Source organism: Passer domesticus, chromosome 1 (genome assembly GCF_036417665.1).
Source record: "Passer domesticus isolate bPasDom1 chromosome 1, bPasDom1.hap1, whole genome shotgun sequence".
Classification (NCBI taxonomy): domain Eukaryota; kingdom Metazoa; phylum Chordata; class Aves; order Passeriformes; family Passeridae; genus Passer; species Passer domesticus.
The window spans coordinates 68,579,483-68,603,382 of NC_087474.1; the positions used below are offsets into that span (position 1 = coordinate 68,579,483).

Consider the following 23,900-nt stretch of genomic DNA (forward strand, 5'->3'; position numbering starts at 1 on the left):
ATCAAACTCCAAATCTAGTGATATTGCTTAAACAGCTCCATTTTATATAAAGAACTAACACCTGATTTACAGAGGAGTAATCTATTCTAACTTTCTATAGAGTGTTAAATATTTTCCACACAAACAATTTAAGAAGTTATTTGGCTCTTGGAATCCAAATATATTACTTGTAAGGGTATGACACAAGAATTACAATCACAACTAATGGTATGTCAATATTTTTTAAAGAAAAATATTAATGTCCACTGCGTAATCAGGCTCTTACTAGATACTAGATACTATGATCATCCGTCTAAGCTGGGCACTCAAATTATACCAAAGTTTTGAAGATTAAAGTAGAAGAAAAAATGTGGAGTAGAACTGAACTAGAACATATAGAATAGGCAGATTACTATATCTTGCAGATGACACCTTTAGGACATTGTCCTATGGTTAATAAAAACGGCAAAAATCTTACTGAGTTTTCAAATGAGTTGGAACGAGGTGACAAGTGTCCTACTCCTTTTTTCTTACTCATAACTTTCCCAAAGGAAAAAAAAATCAACTCAGTAGCCCATTTTCTTCATTATATATCAATATGCAAAATTTAGCTATATTTTAACATATAGGATAAACATGTATTCACCTCCAGCATTCTCCAGTATGATTTAAAAAATGTTTTTGCTATGATATTTTCATATAGCATAAAGAACATAAATAATAAAGAATAGCACTTGATTAGATTCATCAAAATTAACTGCTTCAATTTGCAACCAGAAATGACCATCAGCTAAAAACACCAGGGGTAACCACCCCTCAGCCACCATGTACCATGAAGCTGCTCAAACACATGCTCCCCTCTGGTGGGATGGCTGGTAGAATCAGAAAAAAAGTAGAACCCACAGGCTGAGATAAGAACAATTACAATAATAATAATAATGAAGAAGAAGAAGAAGAAGAAGAAGAAGAAGAAGAAGAAGAAGAAGAAGAAGAAGAAGAAGAAGAAGAAGAACAACAACAACAACAACAACAAGAAGAACAAGAAGAACAACAAGAACAAGAAGAAAAACAAGAAGAAGAAGAAGAAGAAGACGAAGAAGAACAAGAACAAGAACAAGAACAAGAACAAGAACAAGAACAAGAACAAGAACAAGAACAAGAACAAGAACAAGAACAAGAGAGACAATAAAAAGAAAGAAAGAATGTAAGGATTAAAAGCCATAAGAAACAAGTGATACACAATTCAACTGCTTCATTGCCCGCTGACTGATGCCCAGCCCATCTCCCAGCAGCACTCAGCCCCTTCTAGCCAGCTACCCTCAGTTTGTGTGCTGGTCATCACATTCTGTGGCCTGGAATATCCCTTGGCCCAGCTGGGGTCAGCTGCCCTGCCACGCTCTCTCCCAGGTCCCTGTGCAGCTCTTCACTTGGCAGAACATGTGCTACGTTTCCCAAACTTGCCAGTGATTTATGTGTATTTTTACCTCTAAAGTTTTTAAGTCAGTGGCATAAAACTGTTCCTCCCAAAGAGCAACGCTGTCAGTAGGTCATGCCAGCAGTCAGGCAATTAATAGAACAAGCTCTTCCATGTACCTGAGGCAGAGGGTACAAAGCACCAGGTATCCCTGTCCTTGCTGTACACTGCTGTGAGAGTCATGACACACGGGGCAAGGTTTCACACTCTCAAGGCTTCATTCAAAGAACATCATGCTGGATTTCTGCAGTCCACTGTTTGTAATTTCTTTTTCTCTTCATTCATGCACAGAAATGTTTCAGTGCATGAGGGTTATTAGACTGCCATATAGTTTTACAAGAAATTGAGGAAATGTTATGATTATCAAATTGAAGACGAAAATAGGAGTTAGTGAAGGATATGATTATAACATAGTTATATTAAACTCTTGGTGACAGGAATTTTAATCTTTTAAAATAGTGAAAATGGTGAAAACAATTCAAAAAAGGTTACCATTTCCATCCTTTTTAGAACGAAACCTTGAATATAGATTATTATGATTATAAAGTGTTTTCTTCTAAAAACACCAGATGACTGCCCCATTTTTTTCAGTTTTATTAAAAAAAAAAATCTCATCCTGGTATAAAGACATTTTATGGAAAAAATATCTGAAAATATCTTTCAAGCACAGAAAGAAAGGAAATACTCTGACAATTTGTGAAATTTTTTTCTCCCACCGCTGAAAAAAAACCAAACAAACTCCTTTATTCGTTCCCTGAAAGATTTTCATTAAAAAAGATTTTTGCCTGGAAGGGACAGGTAATGTTTCTCAATTTTAATATGTTAATTAATTGCCAGATTATAATTCCTATGGAATTGAATTTGAATTCCATATTAATATTTAATGAATTAACTAGGACTGATTTAATTGTAATGAACATCAACACATTTAATGATGATTGGTTGCTTATTTTTAAAAAATGCATAATAAATATCCTAATTTTCTCAGGATTGTTGTTGACAATTGCCTTTTGTTTTATTTGTGTATCAGCTGAAAAAGCACCTTGAGGGATATTTCTCACCTCATCTCATTGACCTTGGCTGCTCTTTGGAGAGGCTAAAAAATTTTCACTGTGGTTTAGACATGGTATGATTCAGCTTAGTTTTTTGTCTAACTTCACCAAAATTAGTGATACTTTCCTAGATTTGAATTTCTATGGAAGAAAAAAAACCCCTTTCCTGTGGAAAAGAAATAAAATAGAAGTTTTCTTATTCTGGGGGAGAGAAGAAGAGAGAAGGTCACAGCTAGGCTAAAGAAGCAAACAGTAAATCTTGGAAATCATTTCAGAAACTGAAATCTTGTAGGGTCCCAATGCTGTGAGAGGATCTGTAACTCTTCTGCATGCAACTTACCTGCTCTACACATTTTGCCGCTATGTTTTTTATCCCCAGCTCTCAATTCAATCTGCAGCACTGACCATCACTACAGGCTTTTTCACAATATGTCACCCCTTTTCAAAACATCACTAGTCAATTCAATGTGCTGAATGCAGCAAAAAGGAAAGGAAGAAAATGAAACAAAATCAAAGAGATCACACCTGCAAGTTAAGCGAGTTGGGATAAAAGATCATTCTTCTAGCAAAAGCAGCAAGTTGTAGGGACAAAATCTTTCTAGGAATCACCCCAGACTATAGAATCTGTGTGGTCATAATCTCACTGACTGCAGGGCTTACTTTTTTTAGAGGGGAATGCAGGATCTCTCTTCAGTCCCAAAATCCCAGCTTGAAAATTACTCTGGTTGCCCACATCCTACCACTGCACTGCTGGTAATCTCTTTGGTGGCCCTTTGGATTTGCCTATGGATGTTCCCACTGAAGGCTGCAAAAGAAAATAAATCTATACCCTTCTTGGGTTTATGATCTCAATCTTTTCTCCAAAAAAGTGAGAAAGAACAGCTCCTTGGAGAGACAAACTCTAAAAGGGCTATTCAAACACACAGACAGGGGTAAAATATCCTTTCAAAAATGCACTAAAAATATTCTGCTTTCTTGGCCTAATCTTTACTTCTCAAAACTTCACTGAGGAAAAAAAATGTTATGAATCATTACTTATTGATTGCCTTAAGTGCACTTCTTAGAGTGTGATAGCAGAGAGTGATCATATCTGCTCACAAAACTAGTGTAAGCGGATGCCTAACCCAAAACCTATCTTTATTATTTATGCAATTAAGTGTGTGGCTGCATAAAGCTCAGTGCATATGAGCAGTAATATTACACCATCCTGACGTGGGTTTCACTGTTGTATAAATGAAGCCCATATTAAATTTACAAAGGTTACAAAACCATTAGCACTGATGGCTTTTAAGGAGTAAACGTTCACCATGACTCACACTTTGTTCACTTGTGCCATTTGGAAATTAAGTATTCTTAATTGCTGTAATGCACTGCAAGTTCCAACGCTTCTCAGTGACTGAGGCACGTAATTCCCCAGTAATTTGAGTAAAGTATTCTAATTGATTAATTGAGTTTTCTTGTAAGATTGTACAGGAGTTTTAGATGCAAGAAGGTTATCCTTGTTCTACCTAACATAAAAATGCTTGAACCTGCAATATAAAGTAATGTTATAGGTGCTGAGTGAAAGTACACAGCAATACAGACTAAATGAGATGGCCATTTTTGCTGGCAACAAGTGTGTTGTACTTTACATTACATCAGACATGCACTATGGGAGGTGAGAAGAGATAAAAGCTTTTTTTAAATTCCTTTTAACATTTGCTGTCAACCTTGTGCCTTGTGTTACCTGTCATTTATACGATCAATTTTTGTTTTGTTTTTGTTTTACTTGGTGTAATGCTTCTCACTGCATAAAAACAAGGAGCAAGAAAATCATGACATAAACAAACAAAAGAAATGTTCTGGAGATTCATCAGTGTTAGGTAGATTTCAAAAAAGGGAAAGAAAAAAAGAGTGAGAAAGGTCCTTTCCAACCTAAGCCATTCGATGTTTCTATGAAAGAAAGAAAGGGAGAAAGTAAAAGAGCTGGCAAAAAAACCCAAAAAAACCAACCAACCAAAAAAAAAACAAAAAAAAACCAAAACAACAAAACAAAAGAAAAACAAAAAAACCCAAACAAACAAACAAAAAAACAACAACAACAACAAACCCCTCCACAAACTACAGTTTATTTTTTGCATTAAAAAATGTATTGCTTAACACTGAAGTTAGCAAAGTAAAATACTAACAAGTCCATAATGTCACCAGTTGGTTGAACTGGCCCAAACACAGACCAGATACAGGATCAGCCCTCAAGTTCCCTTGCAGAGAGCTACTTGAGCTTATTGTGCTCCAGGCTTTAGAAGACAGGAGCTAAAATACATACATGGACCCTGTAAATTATTTTGTACATCAAAATGAATCAAACTGAATATCAAGTAATTTTGATAGGATTTTTCTTACTAGATTTTGCCATTCTTTCTGCAAAATAGTTGAATTGCTGTTGAATTTTGAGGTAAAATGAGTGTTAGTTCCAGTGTGTTATTTCCAGTGTGTCATGGGCCATTATAAACTTTACAATAGATGAATAGTAAGAGTTCATGTAAAATATAAAGCTTTGACCAAAGATTTCAAAGACATGGTAATCAATAAAATAACTACACATTTAGTCTGTGTTTTAGCTGAAATATGACTTCAATTGTAAAAAAAAAATTGTTTGACAACATTTCCTGCCTTTTCTTGATTTTAAAGAAAATGGTCTGCAGCTTCCCCTGGGTTGCAGCACAAATCCAATCTAACTTAAGCAAATTTCAGAAGTCTAGAAGGGTTTCAGGGAACATCTTTGTTCCACACTTTCTGTTCCTTGCTTTCCTTTCCTAAGCTTTTGATTCTCCCAGAACCATGCTGAAAACACTGGTTTAAAAGGAAAATAATCCCTCTTTTAGTGTAGGGATGTTGATTTGTTGTTGCTTTTTCACACATTTTGAGGACACTAGGTTTGCAGAGGTTCAACGTTTATTTACACATTCTGCTGAACTGCACTCCAGTGACTCACAGGGTAGAAGGGCAAGCCTTTTCTCTTTTCCACCTCCTCACAAGTCTGGGTCTCTGGGAAGCATCCTCCTTGCCTTCACTGTTTCAGCCAAGGAGGTGGCTGAGACAGACACTTGCAAAGATCTCCCAATTCCCTCATTTTGTGTGAATAACTCTGCTTTAAAGGTACTTGAAAAATGTATTGTAAAATGACAGGAGTGTCTGCCAGGACCAATATTTTCCTGGTAAGATGTTTATCTGACTCTTCACTACATATTTTAAAAAGTCTGACAGTTTAAAGGAGTTGGTTTTGGTGGTCTTTTTTTGTTGTTGTTGTTTGTTTGTTTGTTTTTGTTTTCTTTTGTTTTGGTTTTGTTTTTGTGGGGTTTTTTGTTTGTTTTTTTGGTGAAGCACATGGAACACATTTCTCTGCATCATGACAGAGTTTGATGAAGTTTATTGCAGAATTCCAGGTAGGACTTCAACTCTATGAGACTGGAAAAGCCCCAGTTTGAGCTAAGAGATCATTTGAATTAAAGGTGTGCAGCTGATACTTTCTTTGCTGCAAATGTTTAATTCTTTCTTCTTTCACTTCCTTTCCCTGCCTCCCTTTTGTTGCTTGATTTTTTTGTATTATTTCTGAAAAAAATACATGCTTCCCTTTCTTCACATGGAGTTTATTCCTAACAATGCTTGCCTCTCTGTCACACCAGCTCACAATTTGTATCACCCAATACACTAAGGGCCACAATTCATTTCAGTCATGGTTCAAAGCTATCCTGAAATAATCACAAAGTGACACTGTGAAATTACTGTAAAAAATTGTGCGGCAGTGTCATGACATTTTATAATTGAGACCTCTAGTACTCATAGCTCTATCAAAGCCCATAAGGAGGAGGGGAAAAAAATTGTGTTTTGACAGACATAGCAGCTTGAGATGTGCAAGCAAGATTGTATAAAGTCAGCCATGTAGAAAGTTATCGGATGTTCCAGTTTGTGCCCCCATGAAATTGGCACAAATCATCTGGATTTGACTTCAGGAAGGTGGTTAGGAGTAACATGAGAGAGTAAACGAGAAGGTAATGGCCACTCAATGACTTAACCTGTGTCACAGGGCAACTAATGTGTCAGCAAAGAATCAAATAAAGATGAATGAGCTTATCAGAGAACCATGCACTGCCTCATTGAGTCCAATTTAATTAAACAAAGGAACTGTTCATATAGAAAGATTAATAGAGCAACCATATACAGTAACTGCTACAAAAGTATATGAGAGAAACACATAAACAGCTAGAGACAGCTGCTATGCAATATTTTCTCTCATAAAACTGATGAAAATCATCAGGTGACCAGGTTCATTTGACCAGCCATACACATCTTTTTGGTAAAGGTCTGAGCTTACATGTAATTCACAACAGCTGAAGATGCTGCTTGTGTGAACCAGCTAAATGGTGATAAATGGAAATTTGCCTAGTCAATCTACTCTAGAGCTTTCTCTGAGTGTGCGAAACAGGTTGTCCTCTTTGGGGAAGGACTCAAGCATGTCTCTCAAAGGAAATATTGCCATGTGAAGTCACTTTTCTTGCATTGGAACACCTCTCTGGATGAGAAAAATATTTGACTTTGGTCACAGAGTAAGTACATTTTATTACCCATAATTTTTTAAAATAATATCAATAATATCAATAGAACTTGAAACAATCAGCCTAGCAAATAATTTATGGGTAAGAAAAGTGGAGTGAAGGAGAGGAGGGTAAAAGGAATGAGATGCAGAATTAATAAAGTTTATTTAGAAAAACATAAAGTTAAGGCAGTAGTTTTACAGTTTTGAGTTGTAAATGCCTTTTCTCGGTTAGGTACTTTCAGTTTGAAAGCATCAGTTTTGTAGTCTGGACTACGATATGTCACTGCAAGGCAGCACAGTCCAGCACCACTCTCAGCCTTTGAATATCACAAGGGCAGCAGATTATCTTCTGTTTGAGGAGTATAGCAGCAGAGGTGCTACTTGACAGAACTGTGAAATGTTAGGAGAGGAGCTATGGAACTCTGTATTACTGCCTGTATAGTGGCAAAATTTCTCCATTGCAATGTGAAATGACAGAGAAGGAAAGTTCTTGCTTTGAGGTAGCAAGGGGTCTTTACCTAGTAAAATTGCTGTAGCAGTGTCTTAGAATTCTTCATTCTTGGGAGGAATTACTGATTTTAAGAGAGGAGTTTGGACCCTCAAAACCAAAAGAGCCAAGGAAATAAAATGCTCAGGCAATTATACCTCTGTTTCAAACTCTAATCTTGTTTTGGTTTGTGGGTTTGTTTTTTTTCTCCTATCACTATGTGTACCAGCCCATGCAAGAGCTGCAGTTTTTCACTGCTCTAAATAATAATAGCTGCAGCATCAGCAGCTTGTATGTCCTTTTTTTAGTTAGCACAGAATTGGAGCTTTAAATAGACAGTAATGTTCCATGAGTTTTCACCCCTATTTCCCCATTCTTTTCTTTGGACTGAGGTAATGGAAGCACCATACGTGTAAGCACAGCATTCCCAACAGCCTTTGAAATTTCATGTATTATTCCTCACTACCACTTTTACCCTCCTTCTACCCTGTTAAGATGTGACAAGTGCTGACCTACATCAGGTATTTCAAAAGATAACTTTTAGCTACTTTTTCTCCATGAAGAGGTGGGCAGGTAAGGGCAGAATTCAAAGGTGTTTGGAAGCTGCAGGCCAGTCTGGCAGGTCCAAAAGGCAGCAGAGGAAATGGGCTGTGGGTATGTACCAGCTGTTCTTGTCTGCTTCTCATCCAAACAGAATGGCTGGACAAGTCTCCAGGCAGCACCAGGGAGAGCATCCCTTTAGGAACTAAGATAACCTCCACCTTTCCTTCCATGGGAAGCAAGATAGGAAATCTCTTCAGAGAACTTTCCTTCTAAATTGTACTTCAGGTTTGTTCTACAGATCCACAAGAAGGCATCACTTCTCTCCTCTGTCTGGCTCTTACGATCTTTTGCTTTGTCATCTCCCACACTGTCTTTAATGGTACATCAGCACGTGCATGAATAAATTGAGTTCAGACAAATAGGAATATTCTGAGCTGGGATTGTTCTCTCAAGAAATATGGTGAAGCCAGATTTTTGGCTGCCTGCAATATTACCCTATAGTTTAAATGGCACAATGCCCACTTGCAGGCTGGTCAGAGCTTAGGGCATAATTGTAAACCAACAATGGATTAGATGTGAGGCTTCACTACAGTGGAAATTATATTTCCCTTGATGTGGAAATCCTTTCTTTTTTGCATCATTGAACAGTGCAACCACCAGTTTCTTTCAGAGTGACAGAGGTGAATCATATTTCTAAGACAAATTACAAATGAAATCAAACTAAACAAAAAGTTGAAAACGGAGGAAGAAAAAAAATCATGAAGAAACTACAACTTGATGAAAGTACTGACTTTTTAATGAGAAATCCATGAGCACCTATGAAATTGCTGGCAATTTTATATAAAAGGAAGAATTTAAAAGACTTTAGTCACTAGTGAGGTGTGAAAAAGGAATGGGGGAATGAGGAGCATTATTGCTGAGGTGGGATGTTAAGAAAATGATCATATGATGTATTTCACAAGAATTTCTTTACTCCTATCAAACACACCAATTATGTGACAGTAAGATTAAAAGAATATAAAACTTTCCTCTCAGCTGCTGCCTGCTCAGGATACAAAACAAAACAAAACTAACACAATGGTTCCTTGGGCTGCTGTGGACAGAAATACAGAAATTTGGTCCAATCATTCCAGTATAGACAGTGAACTTGCAGGTTTTCCATTAAGAGACAGTAGTTACTACAGTATTGTGTGGGAGAATCTGCTTCCTTTCTGTATGAATGACTCATTGCTTCTCCAGCAAATGCTCCATTTAGACATTAGTGCTTTGTCAGCCCAAGACACCTTCTGTAAATAGGTGCAGCAGGATTAGTAATTTCATTTTGCAGTGTGAGCCACATGCACCTTCATTTTCCATGTTGCTGAGTTGCACCCAGCATGGACTGGAAGAAAGGGCATGTCCTCTTTCCCTGATGATTGAGACACAGTGTGAACTGTCCACCTCACCACAAGCAACACCAAGAATTGAAGACCGCAGCAGTGGGGTTTTTTCTGTTTTTGATGGACCTCATCAAGGACTTGTTCCTGAATAAAAGTGTATTTATTCTGAAATGAACTAATACATGCTAGTAGCAGGATTCAACTACTTTTCCTCCCTTTCTCCTCAAATATTGGAGGGCTAGATGCTAAGAGAATGAGATAAAGTATGCCTTGTGGGACATGGTAAACAGGAGACCTTTCTCATTTCCTTTCATTGGATGCTTAGTGGGAATATTAACCCAGGATAAGGAAACTCATGTTCAATCATTTTCTGTTAAAGGGGACATCCTTCTAGGACAGCAATGTGATGGAAATATGATGAGTAATGTGAGAAAAGGCACAGTCATTCTCCCTGTTGTAGCTACTCTGTGTTGCATATATTTAAGTAGGGTATGGAATAAAAATCTTCCCATTGTTTTTCAGAAGGATGGCCTCATTCTGTTGCCCCATGAATTTCTGAGAAATCTACTGTGAATCAAAAAGTGGGCAAGAGTTTATTTTTGCCGCTCTTCAAAAGTATCCTAACGTCTAAGCCAATGGTCATTTGCAGATGAATGTCTTTGAGAAAGCTGACATACTGCTCCTCTTCATAAACCATAAACCACACCCTACTTTGCTCCACCACCAGTGTGTGTGTGATGTCCTTGGCTGAGTGTGACTGCATCAGACCAAGCAGATGATTTTCTCAGAAAAGGTTATGTCAGTTTTTTCTAGCCTACATTTCAACCTATACGAAAATCTGCAAGGAAAATAACTCTTTAGCATACGGACTATATTACCTCCCCGCTTTAAAGGGGAGAGTTTAAGAGGGAGAAGTGCTACAGTATGGACAGTTACCATAAGCAGTGGGCAAATGAATTAAACGAGGAAACATGCACAAATCTTGTGACATTGTGGTGAAGCCAGAAATGCGCTCTTCGAAAAACCATTTCCATCAGTAGCTCTTTAGTGAATTTGACTCAAACTGAGAAGTAGATTTCTATGGTAAATGCACTACTTAAAGAAATAGTTTGTTTTGAAATACATTTTTGCAATGAGCCAACCATAATCCATGTTTAATTAAATGCAGATTTAATGTGTGTATATATACATACGTATGTATATATGGACTGATCTTTAATAGCTTCTCCCATTCCCATTGGGTGACTGAAGGGTATTTCAAGATGGGTATCAAAAGGAAACAATTTTTTGACAGAATGTTCCCAGTGATACTTTCCAAATGGGAACCTGTAGGGTGCTATGCCCAAATGATCACTCCTGATGAAGGCAGGAGTTATGCGATTAGGTGCAGTGCCCCACTAACGCGGCAATGTCATTTTCAAAGTCTGCACTAAGACTTCCTGCACTACATGTCCCACTCCAATATGGCAAACAACAATCCAACAGCAGTTTCTCTAAGATCCTTGTATGAGGTGCATTCCACCGAGTACATAAAGCCATAGCCAGCCAAATTTCCATTTTCTTTACACAGGGATTGTCTAAAATGCCCAAACAGTTTCTTCCCTTCTTAAACTTGCATGTCTTACTAATTCCAGCAAAACTAAAGGGAACCCCTGAAGAAGATAAACTTATTTTTGGATGTGAGCTGGTAGTCAGTGGAGTAATATAATAATTATTTTCTGTCTGCAGTGAAACTATATACATTTCAATGGTTGCAATTTATATTCTGTTCCAGAATATATGTAAAGCAATTTCCAATGATAGAATTTAAATTAACACATGCTTTATACACAATGGAGGAAACATCCCTTCTCCATGTGTTGAAATCAAATGTGATTTTGTACAGACAACCCTGATATATGCTTGCAAACATCCCCTAAAATATCATTACACTCTGGAAGGATTAAAAACATTGAATCATGTGGTGACCTTTCAGTAGAACAGAGAATTTAACCCTCAAGTCAAATTTACTGTTGAGAGTTCACTGTCTCTTAATTTAATGCACTTCTTACCATCAAGCATAAAGCAGAATTATATTTTTGCTTTTTATTACCACCAAATTAATTATGTTAGAGGAACTGTTTGGGCAAAAGTAGCATATTCTGAATCGTGTTGGGTCTATTTTGAGTGTCTGCTGGCTAGAGCATCTCATTATACATTAAGCTATGTAACACAGCATACTTGGCTTCTAAATTATGGCAGTGGTTTGTCTACAACAAAGCTGTAGCTGAAGAAGATATCTTACTGAACAAATTAATGTAGCAGCAAAATATGATATATATGCATACTCTATTTCTACTCATACGCTGATGCTAATTAACCCTATGCTTTTGTGAAACTCACACCATGAAGTCAGCTTTCAGATAAAATGAGCAATAGGTCCTGTTCAAAGGAATCAGTTTACCTTTTACGTTTGTTCACTTTTTAACTTCTGCATGGTTATCTAGCGTACATCAAAACAGGAACAGCAATAATCTCAAATTTAAAAAAAAATTCAGAAAGGAAGGAAGGAGCAAGGGAAAGAAAAAAAAAGAAAAAGCAAACTTAAGCAATGCCTCTTACTGTGACAGCAGCTCTCCCTTAACAGCCTCAAGTGTTTAACATATTGAAACAGTTCATCTTCCTTCAATGAACTTTAATAACTCTGCCAGGTAAGAAGCTATGCTCCATACTTCTTCATGTTGTCTTTTCCCTTCAACATATCTATACTGATCTCCTCATCTGGTCAACTTTACAGCTCCGGTGTTTGGAGACTAGTGAGCACAGTTATTACCATCATCAATAACCTGTCCCACTTTCTCCTCTTCATTTCTCAACCCTTCTCTTTCCCCTTCAAAATCTAATAATAGCTCCTTGCCATGATAGCTGATCAATACAAGAGGGCACCTGTTCACTTTACTCAACACACCATGCTAAAGTAACATGACAAAGGAACAAATATGATTCTGCCTGAATTGTGTCAAGTAACAAGAAAACTATCCAGGAAGTTTCCCTTCGGGGCAAATTTCATGAAACACTACAGATAACCAATTTTTAGACATAGAACTAATCTCTTTCATCTCACTTTCTCTTTTGCTTCAGGTATGATAGTTGGGAACATTAATACAGACAAACTTCAGGCGGCAGTCGCAGCTCCAGAGTTGCAGCAGCAGCAGCAGCCTGCAAGCCAGCCTTCCGTGCCAGCACCTAAATCACCCTAACGAATGAAATGAGGAAGGTGTAGTGTTCACCCCCACACAGAGTGGAGCCATTAATATGCACATGGAGATCAGCTTTATAGGGTTTATAAAACCACAAGGAGCAAAGCATTTGCATGTTCTCTTTGACTAGGGATTTTTTCTAAAGTAACGCCGATTCGTGTTTTAAAGAAGCGTTCAGTACTTAGCAATATTAATCCTCATTTTTCCACAAATTTGGATGAATGTACCTTATCAGCTGTTCATTTGCAATTGAAAATTTTTTTGTTGCATGTAACTCATATCAAATGTATATTTGAAGTCAGTGCTTGCATGCACACACACTAAAAAAACCTGGTGTCATAGATAAAGGTCTTTGATAACTCAGTAAAAATATTTCTTAATTAAATATTGCTAGCCAGGTGGATCAGAACTGCTGAATCACTGTCCAGACAGGAGAATGACAGAGTCCTAAAGGAAATAGGTACTGAGAGAAAGAGCTCATTTTGGTTATCTGATTATGGTCAATGATTTGCCTGATTAAACTCTTATTACACAAGGCTCAGAAGCGGATCTAAAATTTTCATATTAAAGAGCATTAAATACTAACCTAACTACTTCATTTCCATCCCCTGAAATAAATCATTCTAATTAATTAAGGTTCTGCAGTCTTCTCTGTGCAGAGGACATATGCTTCTGTCAAACAATCCAGGCTTTTTCTACATACCTGTACAACTACATCTCAAAACAACAGTAAGAGACAGTACAAATAAATGCCATATTAAATTATCAGATTTAGCTTAATCCTTTATTTTCCATCCCAGTTTTGTGGGTTAGAAATGAAAAAAATGGGAATATTTCTTTCTCTGTATTGACTGAACATGCAATTCTAAACCAATGAGATCTTATTTTCTGTGCAAAAACAAACCAGTACTGTAAGCATTTTAATATAAGGGTGCACTCTTTAAAATGCTAGCAGTTGGCTAAGAATGAACTGGTGTTTTAAATGCACAACTGAAGAAATCTAGTTTTATATTATTTATGAACTGAAACTTCAGAACACTCCAATTTCATTTACCATTTTTAACTCTGATTAGTGTTTTCCTGTTACATTTACCCTACTGGAATGATAATCAAAAGATAGCTTAAGAGGCTGGTTAGTGTTTGAGGAAATCATGTGGTTTTAGAGAATTTTTTAATCTTTTTGACACTAATGTTAAGAATTGTCAATAATAATAAAAAAAACCCCAGACCCTGCAGAAATATTTTATGTTACTAGCAAATATGTTAGATTATTTCCTCTATGATACTTTTCTTCTGTGTGGAGTCAGTTAAAATTAATTTACTTTGCTAATAGTGATGCATCACTTTCTTCTTGATTTACTATAATATAACATTTTTGCGCTTAGACAGATTCTAAGCCAGCTCTATACTATGAAAGGTTAGAGAATATGGTGCTGTTCTGTGACTAAATATTTTAATGCCTAATATTCTCCTACTAATACCTAACATTTTCTGGTATTTTTTATGACTACAAACTCAAGTTGTGGCTTTAGTTAGATAAGAGACGAGAATTATTTTGTCTCAAGATGACACTGTCATTTTATTTTGAAATAACACTCATACCTCTTTATATTACACACAAATAGTTTTATTACTTTTTAAATAACTGTTTTTCCATTTACCTAAGGTGAATATGATACTACCCTATCTACAGATCCCAGTAAAAGTATTTTGGGATGTAATGAGGAAAAAGTTTGGTTTTTTGTTTTTTTTTTTCACTAAGCAACAAGCTTTTTAGTAGAGTGGTATTGACTTATTTTCTACACTTAAGTCTCCACATCATTACATAAATTCTGCCATGTGCTAGAGGCAGTATGATTTTGCTGTGTAGATTTGGTTTTTCATGATGAGGTGAACTTGTGCCCCCCTTGTGTGTATTGTTTCTGTCTGGCTGCAGTGACACCTACTGATGGCAGAACCCTTGAAATGGACTTGAGGATGGCCAGCCCACTTCATGGATTTTCACAATGTTTCAGGGAGAGGGAATAACCTACAAGTAAGCCACTGGACACAGGCTTAGTAATCTTTCTTAAAGTTTTCTTTTCCATAGCTGGTCAAGAATTAACATTCTCAGCCCACACCAATGGCAAACCAAGGAGCAGATCTGACGGCAAGACCTGAGAAGGACATGGGCAATTCCCTCCTTATTTAATACTCATCTCACTGTCCTTCTGTTTCCAATGTTGGGGTTTTTTTTTGTAATAGCTCCTCTGCCATCCTGGGTTCACTGTATGTTTCAAAAGGCAGCCAGCTATCTGCTCTCCTACCTCTCCTGTACTTAAGTACAAATAACACTATCATAAACAAAGAGTACAGCTCTGGCTGCAACCTAAACTACAACACAATTAACTAAATCATTGCTCCAAGAGACACTGTGTTCTGGTAATAATTAAATGTTTTTAAAAAAATAACATTGATTTCTACCCTGGAACATCTGTGACCCATTCACAGGGCTGAAAAGCTAAAGCAATATTATTGCTGTAGAACTAAGACAACCTCCCTCTCCCCTCCACAGACTTACACGCGTGTTCCCTCCCATCCTAAAGCACACACATGAATAACACACACACCTTTTCCTTTTTATCACTGTGATTTTAGAAAAATGACAGAAAAGTATCGTAAGTTTAAGACAGTGATTCCCAAGGTGCCCTGCTCTGACACAAGATGCCTGCAGTCAGTGCTTTTCTTTTCCAGTGCATCATGTGGTAGCACTGAGACTAGTTCTGAATTATCATATTATTTAAGTGGAAAATTTTCTCTATTTTATTTTCCATTCGCTTTGCTCTTAGAGGGCAAAGGAGAGCTGTTCATGCCTTTCTCTACACAGCAGGAGTTTTTTCACTTGTTGTTGGCTCTGGGTCAAATATTCATGCATTATTAGTGCAAAATCTTTGCAAAGCAAAAAGCCACTCAGCTGGGAAACCAGCTCACTGAAGAGAATGTTCCTTTTGGTAGTAATTAACTGTAATACTGTGGAGGAGTTCTAACAAAGGTGTAAACAAAACAAGAAAATTTACAGCACCGTCTTTTTTCACCTGAAATATGAGAACTGTTTGCATGTATATTTTCACTTATGTAGGATATGCTGCAGTTATAAAGCTTGCAAAAAAAAAAAAAAAAGGAGGAACACTAAACATAATTTAAACAAGTAATAAGAACTTAATTTGCCCAAACTGTCAAAAGTATTGCCGACATTTCTTCACATGACAAAGCTCATCACTTCATCACGATTGCCTCAGAACAATATGACTTCCCTTTGAATAGCTGTCCTTAAAATCTGGCAATAGAAAGCAAGTGCAAGGCACCCATTAACACAATCTCAAAAAGTTAAAAGCAAAAGGAGTTGTGCTCCAGGAACCAATTACTGTGTTTGCTACTCGCTAGTGCCACCACATGGAGTGATATTTGAATATAAACCAACCATTACAGAACCAGGAAATTGTCTGTAAATAATACATAGAATACCATACTTCAGTAAGAGAGCAGAGGAAGATATATATATATATCTCCTCTCTACTGTGCAAAGCTCAGATTGTGCCCTCATAAAAGTGGAGATGTCCCATTTCTAAGAGCACGAATGCACTGTAGTAAAAGCAGAACAGTCAAACTGCTTTATTCCTCCAATAAAAGAAAGAACCATTTGGTAAAAGGATGCATTACACATTTTCTATTTAAATCAGTTTATAAGAAACAGATGTTAAGTTTCCTTTGGTAAGAAAAAGGAAGGGTTATAAATGAATTAAAGTGACTTCTCCATGGATCTTCTACTCTTCTTTGTTCCTTTAAAATTTCACATCAAAAGTAAAGTAAACTGAAATATAAGGTGCCATAATAAGCTGGCTAAAGAAAGGAAAATTATATTTAACTGCCAGTTCCATAAAACATGCCAAAGCATCTTGTGCTACAGCATGAGAACCAAACACATGCAATGCAAATACTTATTAAAACAAAGTGACTGTCAAACCCAAAATACCTATGGCATTCCCGATGCTGGCAAATGCAGAGGAGTGACAGACAAAATGATTGAGTAACAAACCTGCTATGGTGTAATTTCAGTTTCCTATTCAGCTGAAGACACATTACAAGCTGGCTGCAGCACTCGTACAAAACAGGTTTACAGGAAATATTCTGGGGACAACGCTGATCTAGACTAGGAAGAGACTTAACAACATTTAAGACAACCACATTTAAGACAACCAGGTAGTTCTAGGCTTTCTTTGTATTTTTCCTTAGCACTTAGTCTTACACTTATATAAGGGGTTTTGACTTCCCCCTCCCATGCCCTCCCCTATGTCACTAATGTCTTTAAAAAAGCTTTAATGAAATACCAACTTCCATGGTCTCTGGACAGTGTTTCACATGTGGCCATCTCTGTGAAAGAGGGCTCAGGCTCTGTGTGGGAATGCTGTCTCCCACATGGCTCCACTGAACTCATCCTTAACGATCTATCCCCGCTTACCTAACTTCAACGCTATTTTTCCTGAGACTGCATTAATGAATCCAATAAATAAAGCATTGTATCACCCATGCAGTATAGACATTAATTTTAGAACAAAACATTAATCAATTTAAATTTATGTACTAATGCAGACACAATCAATTTGAACTTCTTATGACAATTAACAAAGCTTTTTCTACATCCCTAAAACACACTGACCCATCAATTATGGTTTGCATCAAACTAATGCTAATGGTACTTCCTTCTACCTTAGGCTGTCAGCAGCCTACCTGATTGGTCAACTTCAATGCAGCAGATCAATTAATATAAATTATACATGCACGGAAAGATGGGTTAATATCATAAGTTCATTTAATTAATTGTGTTTGATTAAATGAGGTACTTTCATTAGCCCTCTTAGCCATGAACCATATATACATCATAATCCTTTTACAAGCTCAGCCGTCCAGACACAGACCTGACATTGGGAGCATATTCAAATTACCAGCCGCAGCCATGCAAACCTCCCTGCATAATTAACAACTAAACGAGCTGCAGTCACTTAAGCTGAAAAGAAAACTGTTCACATCAACCTCTCTGATACTGTTTAAATTGAAGATGTCATGGGTAAAACAAAGGTGAACAGACAATGGTAATTAAAAATTAAAAAGGACAAGGGGGATTTGCTACTAATGGAAGCAAAGTGAAAAGAGGGCTAAGGGCTTGGTTGTTAAAAAAAAAAAAAAAAAGAAGGATGCTGGTGTTAGGTGATTCTGCTCTCGTTCTCATAAGAGTGAGCCAGGGTGTATGTCAGGCTTCAGAAGGAAAATGATAGCATAGACACCACCCTACAGGGTTAGTTTATATAAAACACTGCATCAGCAACTGAACACCTAACACAGGTAAAGGCAAGCAAGCTGGGTTTATACTATATGAGAAATGTGCTGTTTCTATTGGAAACATTGCAATGTCATCAACTTAAAGAAAAATCTGAAGAGCAGTCTAGGACAGGCCTCCTTAGCTCACCTACGTGCTTTGAAAGGAATTCTTTAAAATGGACTTTCCTAGAAGGAACTTATCTGACCCCCAATATGAAAAGCTACATAAATCTGAAGGCAGTTTTTCTCTCTTCCTTGGTTCAATGCCTACACTTCCAGGCACAATTGCAATTCACAGCTCTGCTCAAGATACAGCAAATGCTGTGGCTCAACAGCAGAGAAAAGAGAGGTGTGAGTATAAAACCTCAGAATAACTTGTTGACTACAAGTCAGTAGCATCACTTTGTAATAAAAATATTGGTGTGCTAGCCCGATCACATTCTACATGTTAAATGCAAAAGAAATTATGACAAAAGACCATGGGTATCCAGAGCTTCCAGCTGTTGATTCATTTTCTCTGCTAAAAATATGTGTTTATTCCTATTATATCACAGGCAGGAAAACAAAAGTATGATTTTTCAAGATAATATGAACATATTGAAGAGTTTCTTTTCAATAACTTCAATAGAAACTGTTATTGGAAATCATTCTGCCAATGCAATTCAAAGAAGGCATTAAAGTCCTCCTGGTATATGACAATAAAGTCATGTTCAAACTCCTTTCAAAGTTAATTTCAGCATCTAACATTTGACAGAAACCTCATTACAGTGAAATTCCTTTGAATGAATGAAAAGCATTAGCAGACTCTCTGCCCATGAATGGCCAAAATGGGGCAAGGGTGCTCCATGTCACGGGGGTAGGGTACTGATAGAAAGACAAAAGAGAGTTCAGAGTATTGCTGACCAGCCATGACTTCCAAAACATGAGAGAAATTGTGTTAGATGTTCTGGAAACTCACAGGAGTTTACAGATTAAAGTAAAAGTCATGCAAGTTGCCCCATTCCTTGGCACAGTGATGCTTCACTACCAGATTTCTGCTGCACATGGACCTATTACAGAATGTAATTTAAACACATATTTTTACCACAAGCTGGTTGAACAAAAAAAATCTTGCTCTGGTCTAGGTAAAAAACCCTACTACCATAAAATAAATAAAATGCAGCAGTTTCTTTGAGAGTCCAGCATTTTGGTACCTATTGCAATGCAAGACCATGACTTGCTCTTCTGACATACACCGACTACTTGTACTGTACATGTACTTGTATTCTGTCCTTAGATCATAGGCTGTACTATAGTACTGATGAAAATTATTGCAGTTTTTGACAAAACTGAGAAGGACAATGCTCATGTTACTATATACACTGAACTATATATCAAATATATTCTCCAGCATTATTATCTATGTTATACTGATGAGACAGAAAGGACTCAAGGAGAGTGGCTGCCTGAAAACTGACAGCTGTCATATGGAATTTTTATAAATACTCATTTGTATTGCTATGAGGAATACATATTCCCAGACCCAAAGGTGCTTTACTGCATACATCTGTCTTTAGACCTTCCAATAAATAATAATAAATTTATTTGATTCATTGGCTTAAGTAGAGAAAGAAACAGTGCCACTTATCCATGGAATCGTAGCCCGCAATTCCTCACACTCACAAAAGCAAGTATAATTAGAACTTGATCTCTTACCAGTGTATTCATTGAAGCATGTTTCTGTTTGAATACATCTGCAGAGAAGCAGCTGTTAACCCAAACTTTTCTAATTTTTGTGTCAGTGAAATTGCCATTCTGGGACACAGGCTTGGAACTGAGGAACAAACAGCAAGTGGCTTCAGATGAGAAAGAAGGATAAGTGATGTCTGATCAGAATGAGTATCAAATAGTAAAGAAAATAACCCTGCAATCACAGGCTAATGTCAATAGTTTCAGTAGTAATGCTAACAGATGCTTAATTCATGTAATGACAACCTCTGTCTTGTTATAGTTTGCCTTCTCTTTCATACACATTTGTTTTCAAAATGTAACCTTTAAGAACTCAATTCCTGGAGTTTAACTAATCTGCTTTCTCTACTAAAGCATGAATAATATGCCTAAGTATTGCTAATTCAGCATTGAAAAATAAATTACACTTTAAGCCAAACAATTAACCCACAACTTCAAAATGCTCCTATGTTCCATTGAATGTTGCAAGGAGAAATAATGAGGCTGACCCCTCTGCTGCCCTCATCTTAAAATCTATGAAAATTTCCAAGGATCTAGTAATATTAAATCAAGTTGCTGCTGACTCAAAGCTCCATCCAATAACTCATCATAAAAGCAGCCTTAGTCCAAAGTTTAAAATTATTCCACTGTGGCTCTTCCTAGGGGTATTCCCCCAGAAGATGTAACACATGTGCCTGTTGACACAACACTTGCCAAAAGCCACATGTTACATCCTTAGGGAAATAAACATGACGTGTTCAGAATTTGATGCAAATCTTACCTCTTTATTCCACTGAAAACTTCCAAGTTTTCTTTGGTAAAAAGAAGTCCAGCATGGTTCAAACCTCCCTTCTGTGAAGCTATGGAGAACAAAAAAAAAATCAAGTGCTTCATAAAGTTTTCTGGTTTTTTTTCCAGTAAATTACTCCACCTGTGCTCCAAAATGTCATGAAGTCTGTCAAAATTATTGGAGCATGTCAGAAAAGTGTAGAAAACAAAACTGAATTTCTAATTTAAAGATGGGGAAAATGAAAACAATGATAATACCCCAATTTCATATTTAGTCTTTCTCATGAGCTGAATAAGAGGGTAAATATATCCTTTTTTCATTGCAATTAAAATACAATATTTGTGCTCTGTGCTTTCTCTGTAACAGATGAAGGTGTTGCTGATGTTTAAACAGTGAAGAAAATTCAGAAACATCTTCTGGTTTGGATGCTAGTAAGGTCATCAACAATTATGGAAGAGATACCCAGTCCAGAAGCTGACTTTTAACTGGAGATAAACTTTTTACTATTTTTGTCTTTTTTTTCAGTCAGACACCAGATCATCTTTACCCTAAGCTTCTGACAGCACATTACAGACTTAATTTAAAGCACAGTATATCTTCTCTATTTTATTTATACTGTTTTGCTCTTAGATTAGGTTCTTGCCCTCTCAAAAATATTTCAATCATTTTTCACATATGCACATGCATTCGTAATTAAAATTATGAAGAAAATATCAGGTAAGCCAAATAAGAAATTAAAATAAGGTCATTTAGGAGCATATCTAATATGTTCTATAAGCCAAATGATATCCACCTCAATGTGCAGTTCACATTTTGTCTACTTGTTTCTTAAGATTATGAACAATTATGCTGTATTAACAGAGAATATTAGATAACCTTCAATGCATATCAGATGTTACAATCTTATAATTTATAAAAAACAAAACCAAAAAACACCCTAAGAGCTATGAACAACCATTAAATGTCTTTCAAATTATATTTGTAGTATCTTTCAACAAATTACCATGTAACACCTATTCCTCATGTTGAAAGACCTTTTAACATTCCATTGGTATTGATATGTCTGAAGCACTGTACCTCACATTTGTACAGACCTTCCATTTTCAGTAAGATTTCCCCCCAAAACAGATCTTACTAAAAAATTCCTTTTATATATTTGAATTGGTTTAATGAGCAAAACATCTTCAACTAAGAAGAATTTAATGTCATTCTACTTTAATGCTTGTGAGCTATCCCACAGATATCATTAAAAAGGAAAAAGTTATTTGAAATGACCTTCATATACTTACTCTGATAGATTCCTTAGTAGAGACAGACAGAACTTTATTGATATTTAAACTAAGGGAGATGCTGAGTCCATGTGATAGATATTTAGAGTCAAATTCCATGTTCTCATGAACTCAGGCAATACAACAGAAATCACAAGCAGCACACCCATTCTCAGCAATTCAAAATTCAGACCTCACAAACAATGCACATGGAACCATTTGGGTTGCAAAGTACCTTTAAGATCACCGAGACAGAGTGTAAACCTAATGTTATGCCCATTAAGGCTCAAAATGCCTATTTAGAAACCAGTCAAGTATTGAGAATCTTCTTTCTTTGAATCAGAGGCTTTTTTATATATTTAAAACAAAATCAGTCTATTGTCATTACTTGCAAGGCTGCAAGAACAGGTATGTTATAGAGGATTCATTGGAGCATGCATTTCTTTCAAGCTCAGTAAGTAATAGCAGAATTTCAATTTTTGTAATAAATACGTAGAAAAAGACTTGATTTTTAAACCATAAGGAGAACTGAAAGCTCTTTATAGTGAGGATAAGTTTCCTTCAATTTATTGTAAAAGGCTATTTTTGGTCTCAGGTTTGGCAGTGTGGGAGGAAAAGAAAAAGGGAAAAGGAGAACAACTGTCTATCTTTAAAAATCATTAAATTCACTGTGAGAAAGAAATCTGATGACAAGCAGAAAATCCCAAACTTTGCATCATTCTGTTTTTTGACAAGTGAAACTCTCTCTATTTTTAGTTAGGTTTACATGAATCTTGTCAGGAATCACTGTTAACACTGACAGTTTTATTATTTTGAAATTTCTTCTGCTGTTACTGGAAACACTCTTTGGACCACATAGGCTAATGCAATTATAACACAATGATAGGGGTGAAGAGAGCAATATTTATGTTGCTGTATGTTAAGAATGAAACTTGGCACTGCAAGCATTGCACTTTTCAAGGGTATGTATGCATGTACTGGAAGAGGACCACATTTTCCTCTTAGAGGCAAGTTTATAAAGCATTGCATTCACAGCCAAAAAAGTTTTTGGCCATAATTGAAAGAGGCATAAAAACATATTGCCTCTTTCAGTAAAACCCATCTTATAACTAAGTTCTTTTAAAACTGTTTAACATCAAACTTGTTCTCTGCTCACAGAAAATGCTTATTGGATTACAGAAACTAAACTTCTTATAAATGAAAGCCTTACCTCCAGCATACAAACACATATACATGTGTGCTTTGCATTCGTAAATATGTATTTTGGTAACATTGCTCAATGACAACACCCATTATAATATTCACCACGGAAAAACACTGCTGAAAACATAACTGCCTTGCTAAAGGGATTGAAAAGCCAATTTTATGAGAGTTAAAGCCCTCTATACCAGCAGTACTATTTTTAAAAAGAATTTGGCAGTATTCTGATATGTCATCTGCTTTCAGGTAAGCAATCTCAGACTTAAATATACCAGCATCAGACTCCTCCAGTCATTTACTCATGCTTTTGTAACTGGAGTGTCAGTAGCATGAAAGATGCAGGCAAAGGATTATAGTGCTTAATGGTTATGAGTGTACCAGTCTTCAGAAGTTCTGAAAACTCAAAAGAACACTGTATATCCAAAGTTGAAAATTCCAAAATTTTCAGTCATAAATTCTAAATTACATCAGAAGACTTCCCATGACTTCATGTAATCTCTAAAATCACAATTCTAAGCAATAAACTGTGAACATTGACTTGGCTAAAAGAAGAAATTTGGTGATTAGAAAAACAGACTGGGCATCCACAGGACTAGGGCTAGGTCCAATTTGTAACTGTGAGAACCACCCAGGCTTTAGGCCCTCACCAGCACAAGAAATGATAAATTAAATCCACTAGAAGAAAAAGTAATTCAGTGATTGAGTAAGAAGACAATCCCATACCTTGGCCTCCGTATTAAACTACTCTGGACTGGAACTTTTCAGACAGAACTTGACTTCCCTTTTTTTCTGACTTTTCTTTTGCTCCTGCGAAAATCACTGATGGTCCCACCTTCCTAATTATGAAATTG

General features: G+C 36.5%; 1 long non-coding RNA gene across 1 annotated transcript in view; it reads right to left on the minus strand.

The window, feature by feature from the left end:
- The window catches only part of LOC135301943 (uncharacterized), a 39,641-nt gene extending 17,581 nt beyond the window's left edge, over positions 1 to 22,060 (minus strand). The window contains exons 1-2 of the long non-coding RNA XR_010363673.1: positions 20,573 to 22,060; positions 19,780 to 19,897 (exon numbers count right to left, since the gene is read on the minus strand). This is a non-coding gene — a long non-coding RNA (uncharacterized LOC135301943). The remainder of the gene's footprint in view (positions 1 to 19,779; positions 19,898 to 20,572) is intronic.
- Positions 22,061 to 23,900: the final 1,840 nt, after the last annotated feature.